The sequence below is a fragment of the Pleurodeles waltl genome, chromosome 9 (genome assembly GCF_031143425.1).
Source record: "Pleurodeles waltl isolate 20211129_DDA chromosome 9, aPleWal1.hap1.20221129, whole genome shotgun sequence".
In the NCBI taxonomy this organism is placed as follows: domain Eukaryota; kingdom Metazoa; phylum Chordata; class Amphibia; order Caudata; family Salamandridae; genus Pleurodeles; species Pleurodeles waltl.
Genome location: NC_090448.1, coordinates 97764725 through 97784986, shown reverse-complemented (window position 1 = coordinate 97784986; position 20262 = coordinate 97764725). Strand labels below are relative to the sequence as shown.

General features: G+C 43.4%; 1 protein-coding gene across 1 annotated transcript in view; it reads right to left on the bottom strand.

Annotated features, from left to right (window-relative positions):
* The window catches only part of IL5RA (interleukin 5 receptor subunit alpha), a 295593-nt gene that overhangs the window by 15231 nt on the left and 260100 nt on the right, over positions 1–20262 (bottom strand). The gene's annotated exons all lie outside the window — the stretch shown is intronic.

Sequence of the window (20262 nt, the reverse complement as noted above, 5' to 3'; positions counted from 1 at the left end):
TCTTGCTACTTTGTTGCGGTTTTGCAGGCATCCTGGAGCAGTCAGCGGTCGATCCTGGGCAGAAATTGAAGAGGGAGATGCAGAGGAACGCTGGTGAGCTCTTGCATTCGTTATCTGAAGAGAAACCCACAGGAGAGACCCTAAATAGCCCTCAGAGGAGGATTGGCCATCTAACCACGTAACCACCTATCAGGAGGGGTCTCTGACATCACCTGCTGGCACTGGCCACTCAGAGGCCTCCATTGTGCCTTCACACCACTGCATTCAAGATGGCAGAGGTCTGGGACACACTGGAGGAGCTCTGGGCACCACCCCTGGGGTGGTGATGGACAGGGGAGTGATCACTTCTGTTTCCTTTGTCCAGTTCTGCGCCAGAGCAGGGGCTGGGGAATCCCTGAACTGGTGTAGACTGGCTTATGCAAGGAGGGCACAATCCGTGCCCTTCAAAGCATTTCCAGAGGCTGGGCTCCCTAGCCCTTAACACCTATTTCCAAAGAGAGAGGGTGTAACACCCTCTCTCATAGGAAATCCTTTGTTCTGCCTTCCTGGGACTGGGCTGCTCAGACCCCAGGAGGGCAGAAGCCTGTCTGTGGGTTGGTAGCTGCAGTGATAACCCCAGAGAGCTTGTTTGGCAGTAACCGGGGTCCATGCTGGAGCCCGGGGATGCATGGGATTGGCACCCCAATACCAGATTTGGCATGGGGGGACAATTCCATGATCTTAGACATGTTACATGGCCATATTCGGAGTTACCATTGTGAAGCTATATATAGGTATTGACCTATATGTAGTGCACACGTGTAATGGTTTCCCCGCACTCACACTTAGTAACTTTGCACCTAAACTTCACCAGGTGAGGGTTAGACAAATAGGTGACTTATAAGTTACTTAAGTGCAGTGTAAAATGGCTGTGAAATAACGTGGACGTTATTTCACTCAGGCTGCAGTGGCAGACCTGTTTAATATTGGTCTGAGATCCCTATGGGTGGCAAAAGAAATGCTGCAGCCCATAAGGATCTCCTGGAACCCCAATACCCTGGGTACCTAGATACCATATACTAGGGAATTATAAGGGAGTTCCAGTATGCCACTCAGGATTGGTGAAAATGGCCACTAGCCTGCAGTGACAATTTTAAAAGCAGAGAAAGCATAAGCACTGAGGTTCTGGTTAGCAGAGCCTCAGTGACACAGTTAGGCACCACACAGGGAACACATATAGGCCACAAACTATGAGCACTGGGGTCCTGGCTAGCAGGATCCCAGTGACACATATAAAACACACTGACAAAATAGGGGTTCCACTATGGGCACTGGGGTCCTGGCTAGCAGGATCCCAGTGAGACAGTAGAAACACCCTGACATATACTCACAAACAGGCCAAAAGTGGGGGTAACAAGGCTAGAAAGAGGCTACCTTCCCACAGGCATGCAGGTGGTGAATTGTGTCATTCAAAAGCCATCCTAAATCTCTGAACTGTGTTGCTTATTGAATTCATGAGCACTGCAAGCAACGTGCACTTGAGCCTAATTATTGCCTATTAGTTAACATAGCAGGGTCACAACCTCAGTGGGAGGAAGTCGGTTCCATGGAAGGGATAGGAGTGTAGTTCCTCATGAAGGTACCATACTACCCACCCTCATGAAGGTACCAGCTCCCGGCTATTCCATGAGAGCAAAACAAACACATTGTGCCTCATTTATGAGGCCCTATCAACACACGGTGCCACTGGAGTGTTATTTTGTTGACGATCCAGTGATACACTGTGCCATTCCATATTTACATTTTCCACACAAAGCCACCTTGCATGGCTTTTCATGGCCTTGTAAATATGGGCCCCTTTCACGCATAAAACTGCATGAAAGTGGCATTCCATGGGTGTTGTTGTGTGTGTTCTCATGCAACACCCAGAGAATGCTAAGGAATCTGACACATTCCCAGATTTAAAAGTCTGGGAATGCGTCAGATTCCTACGCCATGTCTGAGGTGGTGTAGAAGTGACGCAATGGTGAGAAATTTATTTATTTCTCCCTCTTGTTTCCTCTTTCTATGTGTGCTGTATTCTGCAGCACACATAGAAAGAGGAAAACACCTCTCTTGATTGTTTTTGTGCAGGAAGGTAACCCTTCCTGCACAAAAACAATCACCCTACAATGCAGGCATCTTTGCACCGTGGTGCAAGGGTGCCTGCATTGGCGCTAGGCAGCAATTTATGCCATGTGGAAAGGACAGAAATGCATTGTATCTTGTAGATATGGCGCATTTCTGCCCTTTCCTGGTGGTGCAGGGGGGCCCAGCAAGACACTTGTGGTGATGCCCGGCCCCATGGGGCTAGTAAATAAGCCTCATTGCCTTTATTTTCTTCTAACCCCAGGACACCAGTGGCAAACGCCACTCAGCCACCATGGTTCCTGCCCTATACTCAGGGGAATCACCTTACAAGGCTATCCATGCCAACCCTCCAGATTCAAGCGGGAGACTACCGATTTCAAGGCCAGTCTGCTATCTCCCGAGTCCTGCATGTGGAAATTCTTGGAGGGCGAGATTAGAGCATGTGACAGGCTTCAATATTTTATTTTTTGCAGTTTTACATAGCACAAACAAAAACAGAGCGTATAACTATGTTTTTGTTTGTGCTATGTTAATAACCTTCTCAAATGAAAGGCAGATTATCTGCCACCACACATACCAATAGATCCGATTCAGGCAAATTACCTCTGATTCAATTTATGGGGCAGATTTAAGGAAAGTGGTGCAGCACCCAGTGCAGGACCATTTCCTTGCACCTCTTAGCGCCCCCTACTGCCACCATGTGTTCGCCACATCATGGCACAGCGTAGGGGACAATAGCGTACACATTTTTTGCGCTATTGATGTACTGTTCAGAGTTTGCGCCAACATTTTGGCACTAATCCTGAACAGTACAGAGGGGCCATTGTAAACAAAGTGTTCTCCCTTTTAACGCCTGCTCTGAGCACACGTTAAAAGTGCTGAAAAAAATGGTGCAAAGAAATCTCTTAGATTTCTTTGCATCATTGTTTTCAGTCCCCTTAACGGGGAACGCCCCCTTTGCATACATTATGCCTGGCGCAGGCATAATGTAGCTCAAAGGGTTACAAAATGGCTCAATGCATGCATCAAGCCACTTTGTGACTGTTGCATGGTGACTTTGGCCTCGTTGGGCCACATTAGTGCAAAAAAATGACGCTAATGTGGCGCGAGGAGGCGCTAGGCCCTCTTAAATCTGGGCCTAAGTGCTGTACTGGTTAGATAATATAGCAGCGTTCTCTCAAATCCTGTCTTCCGTTGATAATTTCATACATTGTCATTATACAGAACCTTTATTCCTGTTTATTCGCCAATGTTTTAATAATAGATTCTCATATGATTTTCACAATTCCAAAAATACTTGTTTCGTGAAATAGCCTTTTAAATATCTATTGTGATTTAAAATACCTAGAAGGTGTAATATTTAGATATTCCACTAATGCCAACTCTTGAAGTCAATATTTTATACGGTTCCTGAAATAGCAAAGCGACATGCACTATTTTATGTCTACACTATTTTATGTCTTGTTTAACTACGTACTGTTGTTATTCATCACAAACTGTTTCTTTTGTTAAAAATGAGTGTGCAGTTGTACAAGAAACTGAGGGGTATATTTAGTACGATTTTTCACCATGTCTGTATCTCAAAAGTGACACAAACCGACAAAAAATATATTTTGGTTTCCAGCACAAAATTTGTTTTGCATTGGAAATTCACTTAAAAGTAGTGCAAAACAGTGCCTATTACTGCTTCGTATCACATAGCACCAAGGTGGCTTATAATGGATGATGCATGGGTGTTCCTATATATCCCACCATGGTTTTTGACGCAAAACCCTATCTACTCCAAAAAGTAGACAGGGTTTTGCACAAACACATAACGCCCTTTTGAAATTGATGCTATCACGGAAAAATGCTTTTATTTATCCTTTCTAGTCCGACTTTGCATGTGTGATATACTGTAGAGCACACAAACAATTGGGAAAAGTTGTAAAGTTAGTCTAAGAATAGTATTTTGTACTGGAAAGGTATCATGCAATATACTCTAACAGACACCTTTGCACTTTTACAGATTTTGTGCGTTCACCAGGTAGAGAGGTGGAGTACCATATCTCTTTAGATTTGGTGCTGTCCTGTTCTCTCCTTCTTACACAACACAGCGCAGTATTTTTGGCTCCATTGCATGATAATTTAGTAAATAGACCCCTGAGTACCTAAGGCCGATGAACTAAGCCACTTTGTGGCCACAAAGGCTAAGATTCACTAAGTAACAAGGTTTGAAATATTCAAAGGGAGAGAAAGCGCTCTATAAATTCAATAAATAAATGCCTATTTAAATGTAAAAAGCTGTTTCACGAAAAGTAGTTGATAAATGACAAAATGGGATTACAAATTCATAAAGAATTGAAATTTGAAAGGGGTATGTTTAGGCCGTCCTTTCAAAATTTCACTTTGCATTGCTATGTATTTATTGTTGCAACCTTAATTTCGGTTGCAAACCACTAAAATGTTACAAATTCTTCAAAATAGGTGGTAACCCATCACAAAGGGTAAGGGTCCCTTGTAAATGAAAAAACAATTGGGAGTGGGAAGCGGCCCGAAGACAACTGCTAACTCATAAACAAACTTTTGTTTTAAAGTACATGTTTTTTTAAATAAATGCTAATGTGTAGGAAAGTGGGTTATTAGTTGTGTGGCCGGTACAAGTAATAGGTCCACAATTTCTTCCTACTGGAAACTAAGCACCCCATTGCAGTCTATAACTCTCCCATGGTAACAATACAGAGCAGTCCAAAGCCTACTCAGAGGTGGTGGTGTGGCTAGTAAACACCATTCGCTAGCATGCAATAATGAAACTCGAAAAAATGATTGTCCAACCAGTGCCTTTTCTTTGGGAATAGGAAAAGTACTTTTATTACACACGCAAGGCTAAACACTACAAATTAATTTACAAATGTATACATCAGGCAATTTGAAAATAGCATAGATGACATTGCATAATCACCTTTGACCCCCTAAAGGATCATACAAACATATAATGTAAGACTATTGGCATGGTCAAATGTTTAAGATCAACACACCACATGTAAAACATACCATTGTTTTATAAATCCAATCCAAACCATGTGTAAATGCGCTTAATAATGTTAATAAAGCATTTTCACCATGATCAGTAATAACTGTTAATAATAATATGTCAATAAAGCATTATAAAATGAAAAAGCATATGTTTGTATACATTTTGTAAAGTTTATATACTTTCAAACCCAGGAGCGGCTCCTCCATTAGAGTGAAAGAGCTTCACCTTACTACTAAAATGCCCACAGAAAAGTCCCAGAAATGAAAAATAAAATGGTAATTGAATCAATTTATTAACATTTTACTTTTCATAAATCCGCCCCAAACCCAAATGTCAAGACGGGGTGGGGTCTACTGAGTGGCAGCAGCAGGGAGGAGTGGTGGGCTGCACGTGTACTTAAGTTTAAAGTGTGCATGTCACTTTGGCTGACTATCTTGTGATGGCCAGCCAGGCATGCACACTTTAAACCTCTCTAATGTCTTAGACAGCTGGATTGAGAGCAAGCACAGGCCTCCAGGGACCTTGGGGATGAAGAGAGAGGCCACTCCCTCCAATCCGGGTGCTTCTTTCTTGATGGTTAAGGGCATGAGAACAGTGCCAAGATTGATTAAGGGAGTTAGCTGGGGCTCGCACTGAAGTCTAAGAGGAGAGAAGAACACCAGAGTGAGGAGGGTGTCTCGTGCAGCAAGCAAGAGAAAGACAAGTGAATTTTTATTTTGTTTATTTTTAACATAGGCACCTTAGATTTAAAACACATGCATGCACCCATTTGCCCGCCCCACCACTCTCCATATTTGCCAGCTGCCACTGTTCAAACCATAACATTTCAACCATAAAAAACACCCATCACTTTCAGATCATATAAAACACAATCATAGATTCAGCTTTCTAGAGGACACTTCATTACATGTTATCTTCTTTAAACGTCTTGAGATCACATTAAAGGCAACCGTGGAACAAACCTCGAGAGAGCACTGCACTCCTAGCTATATGGAACAGAAGGTTCATCCTTGGAAGTACTTTAAAAAAAAGTGTAAATGGGTTGCTTGACCCTGCAGACATAGGGTCTGTTGTGCAAGGTTTACTTCTGGGGGAATGCTATCATGTCTACAGCCCCTCACAACACTTTTTGATTAGGATGATCTGGGGCTCATTGTACTCCTGGTGGTGAGCTGAGGCAATCAGGATCAGGATCAGGATTAGTGGACCTCCTAACCTCCAAAGTGGTGTAATCCACATGGCACTGGTTCTACTGGCTCGCTGCACTAGCCTTTACCCTTGTCTTTGTCTCTGGGTGCAGAAGTCCAGATTTTTCCCATAACTGGTCCTCAGGAGAATTAAAGGGGCCAGCCTCAATGGCCTTTGGCCAGACCCACTCGTCCTGGGATCAGCTTGAGCAAAGTCCTTAATCCTTATTCGGCATCAGGGGGTTCCTCCTTCCAGTTGTTCATGGCTGTCGCAGTCCCAGGATCCAGCAACACAAATCACAAAAACACCAACTAAGAGAGCTCTCCAGCTTGCGCAAGACTTTTTAAAAGAGGGGCTCTAGAGAGGCCAGGCACTCCTGGCCATCCTGCGGTGCCACATCACCTCTACATCTCTGTCCCAGCCCTCCTGCACAGCATGTTGGGACAGTTCAAGATGGTGTCATCAAGGAGTCACTAGTTACATCTGTTCCTGAAGTTTAAGGTCCACCCCTTGCTGAAACACTGCCAGAGCATTTACCACCAACAACTCAAAGAGGACCCCCCTCATAGGTTGGCTCCAGTTGTCTTGGACCCATCCTTTGTTCAGTGGGCCTGGGCTGTCACCAGCCCTGGTGCTGTGTAACAAGTACTTAACAGATTCAGATTTTTTTTTATCCCCACGCTTTCCTCCTCTGTAGCTGAGGGAAGCCTTGCTAATTACCCTTTTTGTCTGGTATGGCCTTTGTTCCTGCTGCTGGACAAAATGTAATTAACTTGGCAAAGCAGGGTGCCATAAGTCCTTAACTCTGATGCTGAGCTGAGCCAGAGAAATATGACAATTCTGGATGACACATGAGTTGTACAGATAGCCTCTTAGATTTCACAGATTTGATTTTCTTGCACAGGTTCAACCCCATTTTGACATGTCACTATACTTTGCAGGCTAAAGGAAAGCAAAACTGCATTTTAAGGGCCAGATGTACAAATATGCATTTCTTAAATGGCGACTTTATAGAAATCACTTTTTAAGAAATGCAAAATGCTATGTACAGAGGTACTGATCTACTAATAGCGATTCCTACAAAGTAGGAATCGCTATTAGGAAATCAGTATTACAAAATCCCATTGCCTTTTAGTCAATGGGCTGGTTTTGCATTTCCTACTAAGAATTAGGGGCCAGATGTAGCAAAAATTTGCGAGTCGCAAATGGTCCGAATCGCAATTTGCGACACCGCAAAATCGGAAATGGGATGCAAAAATCCCATTTCCGAATCGAAAATTGCGACGTGAGCCATTACCGACTCGCAAATTTTGAGACCCCATTGTGCGACTCGCAAATAGGGAGACGCAATTTGCGATTCGCAAACCATATGAAAAAGCCCCTCGCAAATTGCGACTAGTCGCAAAAAGCCCATTTTGCACACCCAAATTACCACTAACCCAGAGCAGGTGGTAACCATAACCAAAGTATAAAAGGAGACCCAGAAGGCATCTGGGTTACTCAAAATGGCTGAAATATATGTGATAGCAAGGAGGAGGAGAGTCCACGCCGCCCAGCAGAGGAGGAGGAGGAGCCAGAGAAAGGAGAGGATACACAGAAACAGGCAGACACTTTTCCAGCAAACTGAGGAGGAGATCTATGATAAATACAGACTCAGCAGTGCAGCAATATTAGAATTAATTGATCTACTCAATCCGCAGCTTCAACTACAGACTGTGCGCGGCAGCGCCATCCCCACACATGTGCAAGTGCTATGCTCACTGCACCTCTTGGCCTCGGGTAGCTATGAGGGGGTCATTGCTGTGGCAGGTGGGGTATCCCAAAGTGCACTCTCACAGTTCTTCAGATTTTTCTTAGATGCCATACTCACACACATGTCCAGATACATATATCTACCCAGGAATGAGGCAGAAATCAACAGCACCAAGTTGGAATTCTACAGAATTGCCAACTTCCCACATGTAATAGGGTGTGTAGATGGGACACATATACAAATACGCCTTCCTGCAAATCTGGAACATCCGTTCCGCAACCGGAAGTGTACCCACTCACTGAACATCCAGGTGGTATGTGACGCCCATTATGTCATCACTGACATGGTAGCCAAATTTCCAGGGAGTACACATGACTCTTACATTTTCAGGCACAGTGGGATACACCAACGTCTAGAACGTGGGGAGTTTGGAGACGGATATCTCTTAGGTATTGCTGCAGACACCCTGAAGCCATACACACAGGTCACTGTAGAAACCATCCATGCCCTGCTAACATTGTTCATTTTTGCCACACAGGTGACAGTGCATATGCGCTATGACCATGGATACTTACCCCGTACCTAACACCCAGCAATGAAAATGAGAGGCGATATAACAGTGCACATAGGAGGACCAGAAATGTCATAGAGAGGACCTTTGGACTGTTAAAGGCAAGATTCCGATGCCTCCACAGAAGTGGAGGTGCGCTCCAGTATGCCCCAATAACAGCTTTCAAGATAGTTGGCGCATGCGCTATACTGCACAACATTGCCACCAGACGTGGGATAAATCTCACCCCTGAATACCCAGATCCGGAGGATGACGAGCAAGAGCTACCACATTGCCAGCCTGGGGATAGAAGCATTGCAAATCAAGGCAGACAGAGACGGGACCACATTGCAAACCAATACTTTGGAAGGTACGTGGTAACTGTCACCACACACACTAATGTCACACACAAAGAGCCCAGTTGTGAAGTGGATCAAACAATACTTTTTATTAAGTGAATCTAATAACTAAAGAACTGAACTGTTGGTAAGGGGCTGTAAATGTCCACCCTCAATGAGGACACATTCACTCCATGTGCCTCATGTGTCCTGCAGTGCTTGGGCCTAACACCTCCGCCTGGGACGCCCAGCATGGCTTGTGCTAGGTGTGTCAGCAGAACCCTGATGTGCACTGCCACTCCGCAAGACACGTGTGTCTGTGGCAGCTGCTCTGCTGATGGTGGACCCCTCCTCACTGTCCTGAGGTGTCTCTGCCGTGCCCCTAGCCACCTGCCTAGCCTCCAGCATGTCCACAGCGTGGCTAATGCGACCCAGTCCCCGAGCCACATCCCCTGCAAAGTGGCGCAAGTCCACCTGCAAGCTCAAAGTACGTCGTGACAGCCCTGTGATGTTCACTGCGAGACGGACGATGGATGCAGCCATGCGGTCCAATCTCTGTACCAGTTGGCGCTCACGGCCCCTTGCACTCTAACTCTCTGACACCAGTTCTGTCACCAGTTGCCGTATGGATAGAGCAAGGTCACCGACATTGTCGTTCAAACGTGTGAACTGTGTGTTCACTTCTGCCAGCCCATTTGTGAAATTGTGCTCCATCCGTTGCATTGCCCCAGAAATGATTCTCAATTGCCTTGTTTGCAGGCGCTGACCAGATATGAGGGCTGCCTCAGCTGCAGATATGGATGAGTCACCTATATCCTCCTGGGACACTGCTTGGACATGGAGTCTGCGACGCGGTGGTGCTTCGGGGTCCTGCTGTCTCACACTGTGGCTGGGACAGGTGCTGTGTCTCTTTCCACCATGTCCACTTGTTCAGCTGGAGGGAACTGTGGTGGTGTGGTGCTGGGCCCTGTAGTGGCTGCTGCAGACTCCTGCCTGTGGGCTGCTTTCTTCACCCTGGACGGTGTGGCTGGTGGGGGTGTCTTGTGGGAGACCTGTGGGACATAGGGAACCTACTGTCAGTATCTATCATCTGTTGTATGCCTCCTAATAAACAGTTGCCTATAAGCTGCCTACTGTACTACATTGCCCATAATGCACCATTCTGGTGGTTGCTAGTCTGGAATGGAGATAGTTTGGTTGTGCATGCAGCTGTGTAATGGGTGGGTGGGGGTATAGCATATATGGGTGTACATGCATGTTTCATGGTACTCACTTTTTGATGTCCCTGACACTGACGTGTCCAGTACTCCCATTCCTGACACTGCCTCAGGCTCCAGGGTCTGTTCTACCAGTTCCTCCATGGCTGTGGGTAGTGGGATGGTGGATGGGCCTCCTCCTGTGCCCCTCATCTCCCTCAGGCGCTCTGCCACCCTCTCCTTTATCCTGGAGCGCAGGTCATACCACCGTTTTTTGATTTCCTCTATACTTCTGTGGCTCACTCCTATGGCTTTGACCCTCTCCTGGATGTCTTGCCAGATTCTCCTCTTTTCAGTGTCTGGAACACTCAGGGCAGCCTTTCCAAACAGCTGGTCATGGTGCTGGCAGCATTCCTCTGTCAGCACCTGAAGTTCCTTTTCAGAGAATATCAATTTTCTCTTCCTGCCTGCACTGCCTGAGTCTTCCATTGTTGCTGCTGTTCCTCCAGGTGGTTGCTCAGCAGTTAGAAAAGGGTGTGGTCCTCCCTCCTCCCAGGTGTATTTGATATCTTCCTGGATCTGATGTCATCAGCAAGAGCCAGGAAGTGTGTTTCAAACTGTTTTGCTGCACCTGCATGCAATTTGCGGCACAGTCGCAATTTGTGATACCCACTCGCAATTTGCGAGTTCGTTTTTAGCGAGGTTGCAAAAAGCGACCTCGCTAACAGCGGACTCGCAATCTGCGGTGCGACTTCATTTGCGAGTCGCTAAATGAAGTCACTTTTTCTTGTTGGATCCCATTTTGCGAGTCGGAAATTGCGAGTCGCAATAACTCGCAATTTCCGACTCGCAATTTTTTGGCTTCCTACATCTGGCCCTAGATATTTAGGAAATGCAAAATTAGGGATGGCAATGGGCAAATGGTCCCCCTTGGTGCACCCCAGAAATAGGGGTGCACCTGTAGAGCACTCATATGCCTAATGGGCATGCATGTGCTCTAGCTCTATTGCATTTGCACCTGGTTACCACTGACTTCAAGTCAGTGGTAATTGCATCTCCAAAATGCTCAAATCATATTTTGAAATGCATGGTACACCAGAATAGGAAAAGCAAATAGAAAATCCCTGTTTGCATTTCCTATTCTGGGAATCGTAAATTGTGATATCTACAGGATAGAAATCGCAATTTGCAATTCATTAAAGGGATTTGTACATTAGAAAAGCCCAGTTTGCATTTCATAATGGTCCGAAATACCAATTTGGACCATGAAAAAATGCAAACTGGCTTCGTACATCTGGCTCTTTGGTTGTTTTCCCCTTATGTATATAGCAAAAGTGTCACTACAGACAAAAAAGTAAATCGCACTGACATTCTCTATGAGTGTAAACTAACATTAGAAGTCCTACCTCAGGTTGAAATCTAATTCTGCATAGTCCCCTCTGTGCCAGGCTATCTGTGCATAGTTCATGCAAAATTGGGTGATCCAAAAAGAAAAGGATCCAGGCGTACTGAAGGGGCAGAACCCATTTGTAAGAAGGCCCTTCCAACGCTTCCTTAAATGGAAAAGGGGATGCATTAAAAAATATATGTATACTTTATTTAAATTCGATCATAGGTCTGCTGAACCTACCAGGGCATCAAATTGGAGTGAGTGGCAAATTGCCTATCACATGAGTAAGTCAAATTGCCATCCTCTCCAAATGGTGATTTAACGAACCAACTTATTAGAACATAGGTCAGTTCACAAAATTTTATCAAATTCTCAAAAAAGTCAGTGTGTAATTTGCAATTGTTTTTTGTAAATGAAATATTATTGCATCTGGCCTCACGTGTACTAATATACTGGTTGTAGGAAGTGGTCACAAATTGTGCATAGGCTTTTTAAGACCATTATTTGGTTGGGCGAACCAACCCATGTACCATTAGGTAAATTCACAAAATTGTCATTTACATGAGGGTCTCAGAATGGCCTGCCTAATGAATATTAATTAGGCAGGTTGCAATTTGAGACCACATTTGTTGGGCTGCAAACACAGGGATGGTGACCAGCAAGGGAAAGCAGGCCACCTTCCCTGGTCACCAGGCCACCATCCCTGTGATAGCATCCAATCAGAGTGAGTTGCACTTTGCAACCTTTCTTACAAGCATCGATGAGATAGGTTGAAATGTGACTCACTGTGAATAGTGATTTTGTGAACCCACTTATTAGTGCATAGGCTATTTTTCAAATTCCATTTGCAAAAAGAAGGTGCACAATTTGCGACCACTTTTGGTGAGTGAAAGGTTACTTCATCTGCCCCAGATGTACTAATATACTGGTTGCAAAAAGAGGTAGAAAATTATACACTGACTTATTGTGACTATCATTTGATTTTGCAACCAACTTATACATCATTAGGTTGATTCATAATATCACCATTTGCTGGGCTCTCAGAGTGGCCTGCATAATGAATATTATTTAAGCAGGGCACAATTGGTGTTTGCATGTCAAAATGAAAAAATATATATTATTTTTCAAAAGAATCCATGTTGCTTAAATAAATGAATCCTGCTTTAAAAAATGATGTTTTTCCATTTGACAAAACATCAGAGAGAGAAGGCAGTGGTGCCCATTACCATTGGAATCCCCGACAGTGTCAGTCAACTCAAATCCTAATAGAAGAGGTGTATGTGAAACAGTTACCACCTCCTTTGAAGTGTTGAGAAATATGCAATGGTCTGAGAACTGAATTCTGATGACAAACCACTAATACCTAGCATACTGAATTGCGATGTGGAAAGAATTCCCCTTATTCGCCCTTTCCAAATTGCAATTCTATACGGGTCGCAAAACCCATTTTACAGAAAGCAAAAACTTTTCTGACTTGTAGAATGGGCTTTTTATTTAACAAAACTGAATTTTGCAGTTTCAGGGGTTTGCAAATGCAAAATCCTTTAGTACATCTGTCTCTAAGTGGCCAGAGTGACTCCTTCACACAGAATAAAACTAGAAAATATGTGAAGGAGGAAGAAACAAATTACCACCTTATTATCTGATTACAAAAGATATGTCCTACACTTCAGCTACCCATCACCCTCTAATTAGTGGCCACCTTGCAATTAGAGTTAGTCCCACTTATTCAGGTGGGACCTGCACCAAAATATCTATACCACCTCTGTTTTCTCTTTTATTTCACCTTTCTACAATGTTATTTTGAGCTAAATAACAATGTAATGAAATGTTACTCAAAGTAATTTTTCAATGGTTAAGGAGTGGAGTAAGTAATATTGGTTTCACCCCTACACATCACAAAAGCAATACAAATGTGTAGCCGACATCATATACTTGGTTTGCCTTAACATTATTAAAATAAAGTGAAGCATCAAAATGTATCACTTACGGTGTACTCACTGTAGAAAGTAGGGCTTCATATATGTGTGTATTCTAATGTTTAGCTTTACATGAAGATTTGTAGTTCTCAGGCGCATTCACACTTGTATTTCGATGTATTGCATTTACTGAAAGCATAGTGCATATGTAATCATGAATTAATTTATTCACGTTTTGCATTTATCCTGACATTATTTGTGCACCTATAATTATGTATTTGAACTGCATATTGGCAATTATTAACTAAAGTTAGCTTGACTATGCCTTTATTTTTATATGAGATGCATTTTTCCATGCTCTGCAAGTTTCTTCTTTTACAGGTGCGCATTTGTGATTTCTTAGTTGAAGGAATGAGTATTGTGTCTTAGAGATAGGGGGTCGTGAGATGACAAAACTTGGCAACAACAGGATGATTTAATGAGCAGAAGAAGCCTCCTGTTTATTGCATATCATGAATGAAGGTGCTCAAGGTTAACTTGGCTGTTAGAGCTCTGTGGGATGGAAAAATCTACGAATGTTGCAGATGTGCCGTGTGAGAAAGAGAAATAATTGGGCTTTTGGTGACACGTTTAGAGCAGCAGATTCCTTTGGACTTTGAGAGGTACAGACCTTTCTGCATTTCCTTGTCGTTTTGAGTGTGTAGCTTCATGCAAAACACTTATTCCCCTTTTTAAAAGACTTCTACTGGAGTCTTCATGATGCTGACACCTACCTTGCTTCATTCCCGAATCCTTTGATGCTTCATTCTGAACTGTCCAATTCTAGCTTCGAACCTGAATTAGATGACCTTAGGTCTGTTCCTGTTTAGAAGGAGTAATCTGAATTCATTATAGGAATGCCAGCTTCTGTTACTTAGTATTTGTATTGTTGTGACTTTGGGCCACATGTAGCAAAGTCCGATATTGCGACTCGGAAATTGCGAGTCGGTGCGACTCGCAATATCCGAGTCGCAATATCGGATGCAGAACAGTGTCTCAGACACCGTCTGCGACTCGCTATGGGGTCGCAAAGACCCACCTCATTAATATTAATGAGGTGGGTCGCATTTTGCGACCCCATAGCGAGTCCCTGCACTCACAGGGATGGTGGCCTGCTGAAGTCAGCAGACCTCCATGTCTGTGACTGCTTTTAAAATAAAGCAGTTTTTTTTTTTTCATTTTGCAGCCCATTTTCCTTAAAGGAAAACGAGTTGCAAGATGAAAAAAATTACGAAACCATTTGGTTTCGTTTTTTCAGTGTAGGCAGTGGTCTATTGGACCACTGCCTGCTCTGAAAAAAACTTTTTGCCCACATTCACAAAGGGGAAGGGGTCCCATGGGGACCCCATCCCTTTTGCGAATGAGTTACCACCAGTGTGACACTGGTGGTAACTGCGAATTGCTTTGCGACCTTTGTAACCGACTCGCAAATTGTGAATGAGCATCGCGTTAGGCTGTTTGCATAGCGCAAACTGCAATTTTTGCAGTTTGCACCACGCAAACGGCTTCCTACATCTGGCCCTTTATTCTTTGTATGCCTTATGCTACTGAGACTAAACTGATTTTAGTTTTTCAGCTTGCCGGTTCTGATTTTGTACTTTTAGAATTCGATTTTGATATGCATCCATATTGGATTGATTACTAATTAGTAATACACCTACTAAACTTTCCATATTGATTCCTGGTCCTCATTGTGTGGCCAAACGGGCGTCACAAAAGTTAAATTGTAAATCCGTTGTTAACTCCCTTGCTTCCCAGTCAGCTACAAAGGTCCATCGGATGAAGACTACCTTCCATTTCCATGTGAAATCCTTCAGATGGTTGTTTGTCGGATGGTTAGTTACTGGGACAAGAAGTTAGAGTGTCCCATTCTAAATTTGCCCAAACCCAGTCCAAGCCCCTAAAGGCCATGGTTTGAGTTGGAGGATTGATGGAGCTTCAGCAGTTCAGGAGAGAGTTATAACAAAGGAGGAGTGAATATTAATAGGGCTCTGTTTTGTAATTGCTTAAGTCTAGCTTGCCGTGTTTTGTGAAGACTGTGTGGTGTGACGCAGTAATGTTTTAGGTTGCTGTGTGAGTGTGGCGCTTGATGCAGAGAGGTTGAGGTTGTTATTGGGCTCGACGTAGCCTAAGATCCTGGGATAATAATAAGTTATGGATGTAGAAAACACTGTGTTGTAATTGTCTGCTAAGTTTTGTGGTGCTTGTTGTGATACATCGTCGATGGCACAATTGACATTTAACTTTGTGTGACAGTAAGGTGTGGTTGGTGTAGGGAATCCTAGAGCGTGAGGAAAGCTGTACAAATCTGTGTGATTCCCTGTTGGTCACAGTTTCATTTGAGTATGAGTCAGAGTTGGTCAGAACATGTCACTCCGGCCTGTTTCTTGTGTGATTCAGTACTTTAATTTCTTTAGTGAAGCAGACAAGTTTACTTATTGAACATGCTTTGTGTTTTGTTATGCGTTTTTAGTGTTGAGAAGAATGCGTCCGTGAAAAAATGCAAAGGAGGGTGAGCCACTGCGAGTAGTGAGGCTGACATCACAGTGTGTCGGCTGGGATTGATTGCTGGGTGTTGAGTAGTGCTGTTACTGGTTGCCTACATCATAGAGTGTTGCGCACCTATTGGCTGTTATTGTTGAACGAGAAATTCCTGGCTCAAAACAGATTTATAACTTCGATTGTTGACAAATATTGTTGAAAAATTAAATGTTATAAGGCCATACAAGATCTAGTGAGTGGAGATGTGAAAATACCTTTTTAGTAGGGGAGATATACAAGGTCATTGTATGGCTGTAAATGTGGGTCTTCACACATGTATTTGGCTAAATCAATAGCATAAGATCACAAGGAAAGAAGGTGCATTGAGGTTTCCACACTGTGGCACATTAAATTTGAGAATCATTGAAAATTTGGGGACATTATTGTATGAGATTAAATCACAACCACGACCCACACAGTACTAAGCACTCAATGCTTTAGAGCATGCAGCCCATGCTAAGCAGAAGGAAAGGTATCAGGGAAGAGTACAAAAGTCTAAGTGTGCTTGTGTAGATGCTACATGGGATGCAGAACAAAAAAGGAGGAGAACTGACATGATAGAGAAGGCTATATTGTACCCTGCATTGATGAGTGGAGAGAATGATAAAGATAAAGTCAAGGGAAAGACAAAGAAAAAGAAGGGGAACAGGCACAAAACACAAAGAATACAGAGGAAGATATTGATGTGCTCTTGGACCACTGCCTGCCCTCCTCTGCAGCCCCCGAAGCTGCAATCATGATTCCCAAAAGGGAACGGATCCAATGGGAGCTCTTGACCCTCTTTATGAATCAGTTACAACCCCTACTTGGGAGGATGTTACTGGTGAATGGCTTGCAACCAAAAATGAAAATCATTTATACATAGATGACTGATTCGCAATTTGATAGGGACAGCGCAAAAACACCCCTTCAAAATTGTGACTTGGTAATAATTTCTAAGTCCATTTAGTGATTAATAAAATCCTTTCTGAAAGTTTCTAGGAGTGAAACCTCTGATTAAGAGAATAGGAGGGGTTGCAGTCAGTAAATAACTGGCAATAGCCTTTGCACATTTCCCCCAATGTTAAACTCACTCATAACTCAGGGCATCATTCTAGCAAATCATCTGAAGACAACAAAAGGATGTGTAAAGAAAACCCTAGTCGCAAGCATTGTGTAAGGGCCTGGGGTGGTGTACAAAGAATACTCTGAACGATAGCACAACCAGCACAGCTACAGTTCTCTAGGTCTCTCTCCCCCCATAATAAGACCTTCTGTACTCCAAATGCAGAGTGAACACATCACAGTGTGTGGGCCCGCAAGAGGTCGGGATCTCTTTCAGGTGAAATTGATTAAATACCCTGAAACTAGTCCTAGGGTTTAGTGTGTCCCACCTACTGCAAAGGAAGCCAAAAGCTATTTCCTCATGGTTGTGTGCCCTGAAATGGTGGTTGTACCCACAAAGTGTCACATGTTGTGTGTTACCCTATTGCAATTACATGACGTTTTGAGAAGTGAAGTGCCACAGAATCTTATAGATGGGTGGGGTAATGGCTTTAGTGGTCTGGAAAATAGGGGTGCTGTAGAGAACCTAAAGGAGGTGCTGCAGTACTAGATGACACAATATTGCACAGACCTGGATTGATGGTGTGCTGATGCGCATTGAAGGGAAAAAGAACAGCGGGAGCCTGAATACAGGGAGCATTGCAGGAGCCTAAATGGAAGGAATGATACTGGAGGCTGACCAGAAGAAGCGCTACAATGTCATGGAGAGAATGTTGTAGACACTTTGAGTGAGAGAGTGTATTCAAGAGCCCTATGTTTGGTACCTCTGCATGAATTTTACTAATGTGTGAGGGGAGAGACTGTTGAATTTTGGAAGGAAGCAATATCAATCCAGTGACCCAACTCACCTCACTGTATGTCAGAACCATAAGCTCATTGGATGAAGGAAAGCTTAATTTAAAAGGCGCCAAGACCAATATCCCAGTCATTAGTCATGAATTTGATTTGGTACTGTTCAAGTTACAGTCAGGTCTTAGAATCCCAGCCTCCACCTTGCCAAACGTAAGGAAGATTGGCATCTATTTTATTCCACAGGCCAAGGCTTTGGGGAAGGGCATATTAATGCAGCTCATTTATTTAAAAAGACCTCCAAATACTTCCCGTCAATCCCATAGTCAAGATGACAAGAGACTTCTTCCTGGCTCGCCTTGAAAACTGTCATATCATATCAACTGTCACTCTGCCTGCCTACAAACACTAATTGCTAGGCTCTAAAGACACCAGTTTCAGGGAACTAGATTTTGCCTTCACATTTTGTTAGGATGACCACATTGAACCAACCTTTAAACCACTCATCTGGCTCCCTGATGAAGTTAGGATTTAATTGAAGGCCCTGCTCACTGTCCATGAAGCCTACTATAGTAGCTATAGAATCAGCATCTCACTGCATATCAACCAGAGCCCTTCACTCACCGACTGACCAGATCAACCAACAATCACTCAATTGGATGAAACATGGAAAAGGATCACTCTGTTTACAAGGAGCTGGACTTTGGTGTGCCTTCAGCCTCAGTCTAAGATCCAAACCTTTTACAAATGAGTCAGGAAAAATTAGACTTGCCTTTAACAGAACATAGAACAGGTGTTGCAATTGTTACATTTCAGGCACAATCAACCATCCCTCTGGACTCTAAAAATGTTTTCACATTGTTGTACTTCATTCACACCAGTAAGTGAAGTTACTGAAAGGAGACATGCAGTGTTTAAATTAAATAAAAACACTAATAACTGATAAGGGGGCAGTTCACTCCACATTTAGAAATCAAGGTTCTAGAATGAGAGCAATTGGCCCTATTTCTAGATCTTCTGATGACACACTCTAAGCTGATGGTGCTTAGAATGTGATTATATCTCAAAAGTTGACTATTAAAGATTATCATCCCTTTGGGGTATACTGAGTATGAGAATGGTTGGTGCATGATGTGCCCATTTAATGGAAAGCTGTTTAGATTTTGTGGTCACTCACTGCAGCAATGTCAAACTTCATGTGCTTTGCTTTGCTAGCTCCATCTGTTCCTGCACCTCCTGTTATCACTTCAGTGTGCAGCGGCTCTGGCGAAACCCAGTTCAAAAGTAGTCCAATGCAGGGGAATGGGATTCAGATATTTGCTGCAAAGCACAAGTCTTAAGGCCACCAGATACAGATGAGAAGTAGCCAATTCAGCATCCCCTATTAACTGTTAGACCAACGTAAGAGACCCATCCACTTCTCCTGCCATGGCACCACAAGAGTAACCAAGAGCTTTTTAAGATTTTAGATGAGTTTAGGATTATGTCCCTTCTTGGTAACAGAACCAAAACATCACTATAATCATATGGCTCTTTAATTTCACTTCATCTCTACCCCCAGGCCTCACTTCTTCCAACATCAGTTATGTGTGCTCACACGGCCTATGTGAGTTACCATTGCACTCCAGCAGGCCTATCTTTGATGATATAAATGCACTCTGGGGTTAGAAAGGAAGAAGCAACTGTCTTTGAATTTTCAGCCTATCATTGTGTGGTATATATTTTCCCTAACCTCCTTCTTCTAGGGATAGGGAAACCCAGAGATGCATGGCCTTGCTGTGAGGTGAGTGGTAATGGATAATCCTCCAATGTATGGAGTACATTTTAAATACAGGGACAACTACTGGGGCTTTCCTCCATCAAAGGTTAAGATGGATTGACTTCCACTCTAGAATCTTGCTCTGCTTGTGATGGAGAAAGTTCCACACAACTCCACTTCAGACCTTGATGAGTGCCTCCAGCTATGTGGCACAACCACTGCTGATTACTAACAAGGTCTAAATGGGGGCCGTGATGCTGAATTGCTTGTTATTACTGAGTACTCTTTATGTTTTAGACATTGTGCAGTAGCCCAGTTCTGTTTGTTCTCTTCTGCCCATGGGAAGTCCAGCTCAACTACTTGCTTATTCCTGACACTTCAAAACCATCCATAATAGCAACAACCACCTACATGAATTCACAAATTAGTTTAGGAAACCCTATGCAATGTCCCTAGAAGTACTTCATCAGATCATTGCAATTCAGTTTAAAACTACCCGTAACTGTGCCACTTAGTCGCCCTTAGAGATGGTGACCAATGTTAAACGCAAGTCCTAGTTCATCCAGATAGCCATATGTTCATCATAGTCTTATTTTCTCATTTTTCATCTAACACAATATATATTGAGTCT